General features: G+C 38.5%; 1 long non-coding RNA gene across 1 annotated transcript; it reads left to right on the top strand.

Moving 5' to 3' along the window:
* Nucleotides 1–2,846: 2,846 nt before the first annotated feature.
* LOC306877343 lies at nucleotides 2,847–6,158 on the top strand. Its single transcript, XR_013784886.1, has 3 exons — nucleotides 2,847–3,095; nucleotides 3,442–3,749; nucleotides 4,270–6,158. It is a non-coding gene; the product is annotated as an uncharacterized lncRNA (long non-coding RNA).
* Nucleotides 6,159–6,702: the final 544 nt, after the last annotated feature.

The following is a 6,702-nucleotide window of genomic DNA, read 5'->3' on the forward strand; positions in this document are numbered from 1 at the left end:
ACATAAATCATCCTCTGAAGAAATAAACTCTCTTAATCAATTTATCATCAAATTCCCTTTTTTAACTCAAATTCAGATTCTAAAAAACACCTTGTAGTTTTATTGCTTGTTAGCACAGGATTGTATTGTCAGATTAAAAACACTGATAGAATATTTAAAAGTGTGCAAAAAAAAGAAACACCTGTTTGATAGAATTACATATTTGGGACTGTGGATTGAACATATTTGATACCTGTGATCAAGCATTCAAATCAATAATTAGTGTTACGATCCACACACAAACAGGCTCAATCGTCTTGTGTTTTACTGTGGAGAGCAAGATAAACAAAATAGGAAATCCAGAAATCAAATGAGGACTGTTCTTTACTAATATCACAGATTGTCTGTACACATTCTGACAAAGCAGACACTGTCAGAACAAGGCATATGTTCAGATGACTGCACATAATTTGCTTAGTGACATTGTAATCTATGCAAATGATTTTTAAGCTGAACACAATAAGACCCTCTCATTTCATAACATAAATAAGTATGCATGAACAGACAATTAGAATATGATAATGTAAATATCAATCAAAACGTGGGGAAAACATGTCATAGCTAATTGCCCATCTATTTGATTGCCAGTAGCCACAAGCACTGTTTTTCTCATTCAGTTTTATTCATTTTGAAGTTTGCCATGTAGATGAACTTTCTTTTGGCCATTTGTCAGCTTTCGATTAATATGGTGTGATGTGTTGTAGTTCACACTGTAACCCTGTTCAACAAGACCACCCTCAGATGTGTATTCTTGAGTGTCAGTAAGACACACCCAGGGGTCAGCGGTGTCTGTGAGGTCAGCATGTCACTGTTTATTCTACAGTGGTTACATCAGCTTAAAAATAAATAAATAAACAAATAAAAACAACACTGACCAGCTTTTTTTTGTCAAATTGTTGTTAGTTTGGGACCTCACCAAACCAAGTGAGATATGACCTTAAATGACAAGCAATAAAACTAAAAAGGGCTTAAGGGAAACATTCTTCAGCATTATGAGTTGTAATTTGGTCATCATAACATTCATTTACATATGTAAAAAGTACAAATGCTGCTAGTGTTTAAAGATCTACTTAATTTCTCACAAGGTTTTGGAGGGAAAACACATATCTTTCCATATTTGACCATTTCAACAGATGTCTTTAATTATTTTTGGTCAGTGTGGTTTAGAGACAACAGAATTCTCAGATGTCAGCAATAGTTCTCATAAAGCAATAAATAAATAAATAAATAACCCAGCACCAAACACAGTTAAACAAGTCTAACAATGTATTTTCTATTTAACCTTTTTATATTCTAGGCATTTTTCTAAACAAATCAAAACAAAAGTAACTATTTTACATTTTGTCTTTTTCTTTCATCATAATATTCCCTTTTTTTAGCCAGTCTGTATTTTTATTTTTGCCATCAAAATATGTAAATGCAAGAAGGCATTTTGTTTTTGTCAAACTCCGCCTATCTGCCTTTGGTTGGACAAGCAGATAGTCCCGCCCCATAACTCACACCAGTGGTTAAGTTAATGTTGCTGTACAGGGTCATTGCACATCAGAAAGCATTTTAACATAAAAAAGAATAAATTTACTCACATCACACTTAAAATGGGTGCCTACAAAATAATGGCCGCTGTGAGGTCAAAGGTACACACCTGACATTTCCTGCTTTTCCTGTTTCTAATTGGCCATGTCCGACGTTTACATTTATAAAACCAGGGCAAGTGTGGCATTTACCCTTATGTAAACACTCATTGCCATTCAAGATGCAACAGCTGTCGAAGATTTACATGCCTTATGCCAACCAGTTCCATAAACTTGCATCATTAGAGTATAAATGCTCAGACAGCAAGGTACCTGCAACATGTCACTCACTATTTGTTATTCGAGCAGACGTGAGTTGAAAGAATGAAAGCCAGCATGAAGCATGCACGAGTGATTTTTACTACATTTTTAGCTCAATGGATACCATTTACCATTTCGGTTACAGCCATGATTTGTAGATGATAAATTTTCATAGCGGTGCAAATGTTGCATCATAAAAACCAAACGTGAGAGCATATGTTACATATTTAAAAATGTGATCAACTTGAGAACCTTGAGTGTTTAATGTAAATCGTGCCGGCATTTGTATTTAACAAATCTAACAGTTCCTGTTTTCATATATAACCTTAGGATTCATCGGAAATCGAGAAGCCTATAAATTACACAAAATAATCAAGTTCCCTAAATCAGCACTTGAGTTCCCTAAAGGCTTGTTCCATACTGTCGTTTCACATTCTCTGTCAAGTTTTTCCCTTTCAAACACACACACACACACACACACACACACACACAAGTACTGAAAACGTACACTGTGATTTTCTCATTGAAAAATGGCTGTGAGCACCTATGAAAAGCTTCAGAATTGTATTTCCCCACATCATTTATTTTCTTTGGGCTGCCGAGTCTTTCTCCCATGCTTCATGCTCTGGCTGCGGTGAGCTGAGAGAGAACAGAACACGCCTTAAAAAACCCTAAAGTGTCTCTGGTGGCCGGTGTCAGTTGTGCACAGAGATTGTGGTCCTTGGCTCCGACCCAAGGATTAGGTGTTCCAGGGAAGAGAGATTTCTTGGCCCTCGCCAATCCCCAAGAGTGCTTTTGAAATTGTGTGTTTGTGTATATGTGCTTTTCCCTCCTCCCTTCCCATCTCCTCTGCACTTGAGTTTTACGCCATCTTCCTCCTCCTCCTCAAAATGCCCACGATAGCACGCGGATGGCATAATCAGGGCCTGCCCTGGCTGGGTGGGTTTAAAAAGACTGACAAAATGTAGCTTGGATTGTGAAGGGGGACAAATCTAGTAATATAGTCAAACAGAGTGGGAGAGCAAGAAAGGGGGGAGAGAGAGTGTGAGCAGTCGAATAAGTGAACGGTGGGGGATCTTGGGCAAAGGAGGTAAGACAGGATATGAAAACAATGGACTCATTGTAGAGAGATGATAGAGGGATGAGGAGGAGATCGGTGGAACACAGCACCATCTACAGGCTGATAGAGAACACCATCAGATGATCGCAGGAGGACGGCCAGAAGTGGGTGTGATGGCATTTCCTTTTATGAGTGGATATCAAATGTGATTGGGAAGAATAAATGAATTCATTGTAGTGATACGGGTGAAATCCCTTTGATAAGAGATGGATTACGTTGGTTTTATAGTTGCAACACGAGAAAGAGTGAGTCACTTTGAAACCCTATTTGATGTGTTTCCACATAAAAGGCTTTGACAAACAAGAGAGAGGTGACCTATAGTGACAAAATGCATTCTTCTCCATTTCCTGCATTTTTACGGCCTGCGCTTGAATTTCAAATGGAACAGTTGAATAAATGCCACCTCCGACGCTTCCGCTCTGCTCCTAAGTCTCTCTTTCTGTTCTCCAGGTGACCGTTTTTTAGCACCACTACCTTTCCTGTGCCAAAAATGCCAACTGTAACAACAAAGAGTGGCAGATGCCAAGGGAATCCCAGACGAATGACCTCCGTGAAGCCGGCCTACCAAAGAGAAGCAAATATTTACCCTGCGTGTTTGAACCCATGGCGCTATGCCACGGCTGCCTCTCAGAGCGCATACCGGCCCGATAGGCTTACTCGTCCTCCAACTTTACTCTCTGGGTACACCCTATATGACGCCAGAAAAATCTTCTCGATTTTCAACCATCGCATCATAAAGTGGAATATGTTGAAAAGAGGTATGTTTAAGAAATGTTAAAGGAATATTCCAGGTTCATTACTAGTTAGGTTCAATCACAATGATCATCAAAAATTAATTGACGCTTCTCTCTTTGTCTTTAAAAATTATTGATTAGTTATTTTCTGTGTAAATTTAAATTTAATTATAAATCCTACAATGCCGTAAAAATGTTTTAAACAGTTCAAATATATATGTTTTAGGAGAAGATTTCATCTAAGCACCTTGATAAAATTCACATTTCTGCTTTTAAACACTAAATTCTGCCCTATTCACTTCTCTTGTAAGTGATTACAAATGTAAGTGTAAGTTGATTATCATATTTTTGTGATAATAATAATAAATAAATAAATAAAGTATAAATAAAAATAAAGTAATCAACATTATGCCAAAATAGAGAATAGAGAACTCAGAATATCCTTTTATTTCTCCTTTTCTTATTTTTCATCAAACAATTTACTTATTTATTTATTCAAACTTTAAGTCTTCTTATTACCAGTGCTGTCTCTTATTCCATTCAGGTCCAGAATATCCCAGAGCTCAGCCGCCCTGAGACTGAAGTCTCCTTACGGGACACTGACTTCAAAGTCCATTTTGCAAGGACTGATCTGAAGAATGTGAACCGGTCTCTGATAACCAACAGAGCAGTCGGGATCAGTGGAGAAGCCACCAAATGAGATCTCCAGGGCATCAAACACACACAATACATAAAATATGTGCATATCATATTAATGTGCTGTTCTGTTCTTCTGTTGAGGTGAAGCTGGTTGGAATATGCTGACTGTCTTGACCGTGCATGATTTAGTAGCCAGTAAAAAAATTTACATGGAAAACACATATTGGCTCTCTAGTTTTGCTCGACTCTTTGACTCAGACTCTTCTCTCGGAACAGTTTGCAGGTCATACCAGGATGCAAAACTGCATATCTGACCCACCTGTGCATTCCATGACCCCATAACCCATCATGCTCCATCAGATTAGCATGCCCACTCCAAGAAATGAGCTCTCAAATCAGCATTTAATCCCTCAGGAGAACAACAACAACAACTGTAGAGTGGTACAAAATAGAACAGATGTGCAAGATCTTAACCTGGGACAAGAAAATGCCTTGATGCTATGTGTCAGCCATCATTTAAAAAATAAATAAATAAATATCAAACTTAATCTGATAAAAGGGCCAAGAATAGGTGCAGGCCAAATTGAAAAACTCTGAAAAACTTTCAAATGTCTGTCTGCATTAGGTTATTGTCCTTTAATCTGACTCCCACCGTGCTGTATTGTAATCCCTGTGTCCTGTAGGAGCAATCATCAACTACATGATGGGGAAGGGGAGGTTCGGAGGCAAAATGGAGATGCGAACAATGTGCTAAGCTCTGTCAAAAAAAAAAAAAAAAGAGGATTGCAGTGGACATGGAATCAATCACTAGAGCTACTGACTTTATGGCTCTTTCTAAGCTTGTTCTACTAGATAGACAGGTGTTTTTTTTTTTTTTTTAGAACAGCGATCCAGGGTGAAATGTTTGAAAAATTCTTCAATGGTTAACAAAAAACAAACTTTTTTCCTGAAATACTCCACATCAAGCTCCATGTCGAAAATGCATGACTCCAGGAGTTGGCATGCAGCAGCGGTTCCAGCCTGCTCAGCCCACGCTATCTCTAAAGACCCTTAAACCAAAGCAAACGTTTCAACAACATTTCCATCCATTCCTCCTCTAACAGTGTGATGAGAGCAGGTTAAAGCTGTAAGCCATCAAAGTCTGCCGAGCAGCGTGCCCTGTTTGAAACTCATCTGGATCCCCCATAAACACTCGGCTGCTAATTGGCTGCACATGTGGCACCGAGTGCATTTTAGCATGCGTTAGTTTGTGTGTGCCGCAGCGTGTTAGAATGTGCATGCGTGTGTTGGCATACAACATGGCTTATCAGTCTGATCAAAGACAGCCTTTCCTTAAACTGTCTGCAATATGAAAGGCACACAAAGGCAGGAATAGCTTCATGGTAAATATCTGATCCGGAGAGTAATTGGTACCTGTCTCGGAGATCTGGCTCTTTGATCGACACTCCTTTCCTCTTCCGTAGTTTAAATGTGGAAATATATTTATTGGTGGCTCCCCCACATCCGATCGTCGTGCGCCATCTGGGCAGGGTGCTAAAAGATGCTCGCCGCCAAACGTGCTCTCTGAGCTCACGAAACTGTCCTCGCTTCTTGTCACACTGCATATGAGAAATACCTGAAAAGAATTGCATACAATTTAATTATTAGAAAGGAAAACTGTTAAAGGATATAGTTTTTATTATTATAACAGGGCACTGAGAAGCACATAATTTCAAACAAATAAAATACATAAATGACTTGCTTCAGATGATTACTTTTATAGATGATGATCTAAGTATTGTTACTAGTGTTGTCAATAATAAAAAAGAATTAATTAAAAAATTGCATTAATCGCATGATTTAAAGAAGGGGTAAGCACCTCTGCCTCTGAATAAGAAATTAACAGCACTGATTGCTGCGTCATACAATTTCATGAAACGGAGAACATTATCCCAAAATAGATCTAGGGCATAACAATAAAATAAAAGCTCATAATTCTATGAGCACCTATAACTCAAAACATCTGTAAATATCATACAATTGAGAGTATGTTCAAGTACAATACATCCCTTCAGTAGATCCATGAAAAATTACGTACATGAAAAACATGTAAATGCATCCTGTTTGAATGATTAATACAACAACACTGCAAGCCAGTTAAACATAAGAGAACCTTCTGAGGTCATGTGACTAACACGGTGTCTTGCTGAGATAGGGTTGACAGAGTCATGACATTTCACCCCAGTGCATCGCTGCGTTGTCTGTCATTTTGAACATGACTGAATGACGGCTATTTACATGCCCTAAGGGACAGTATTGTGTGACAGGGGCCAGATCACATGCGCAGGGTCCACTGAAT

This window comes from Barbus barbus, assembly GCF_936440315.1.
Source record: "Barbus barbus genome assembly, chromosome: 11".
NCBI classification, from domain to species: Eukaryota; Metazoa; Chordata; class Actinopteri; order Cypriniformes; family Cyprinidae; genus Barbus; species Barbus barbus.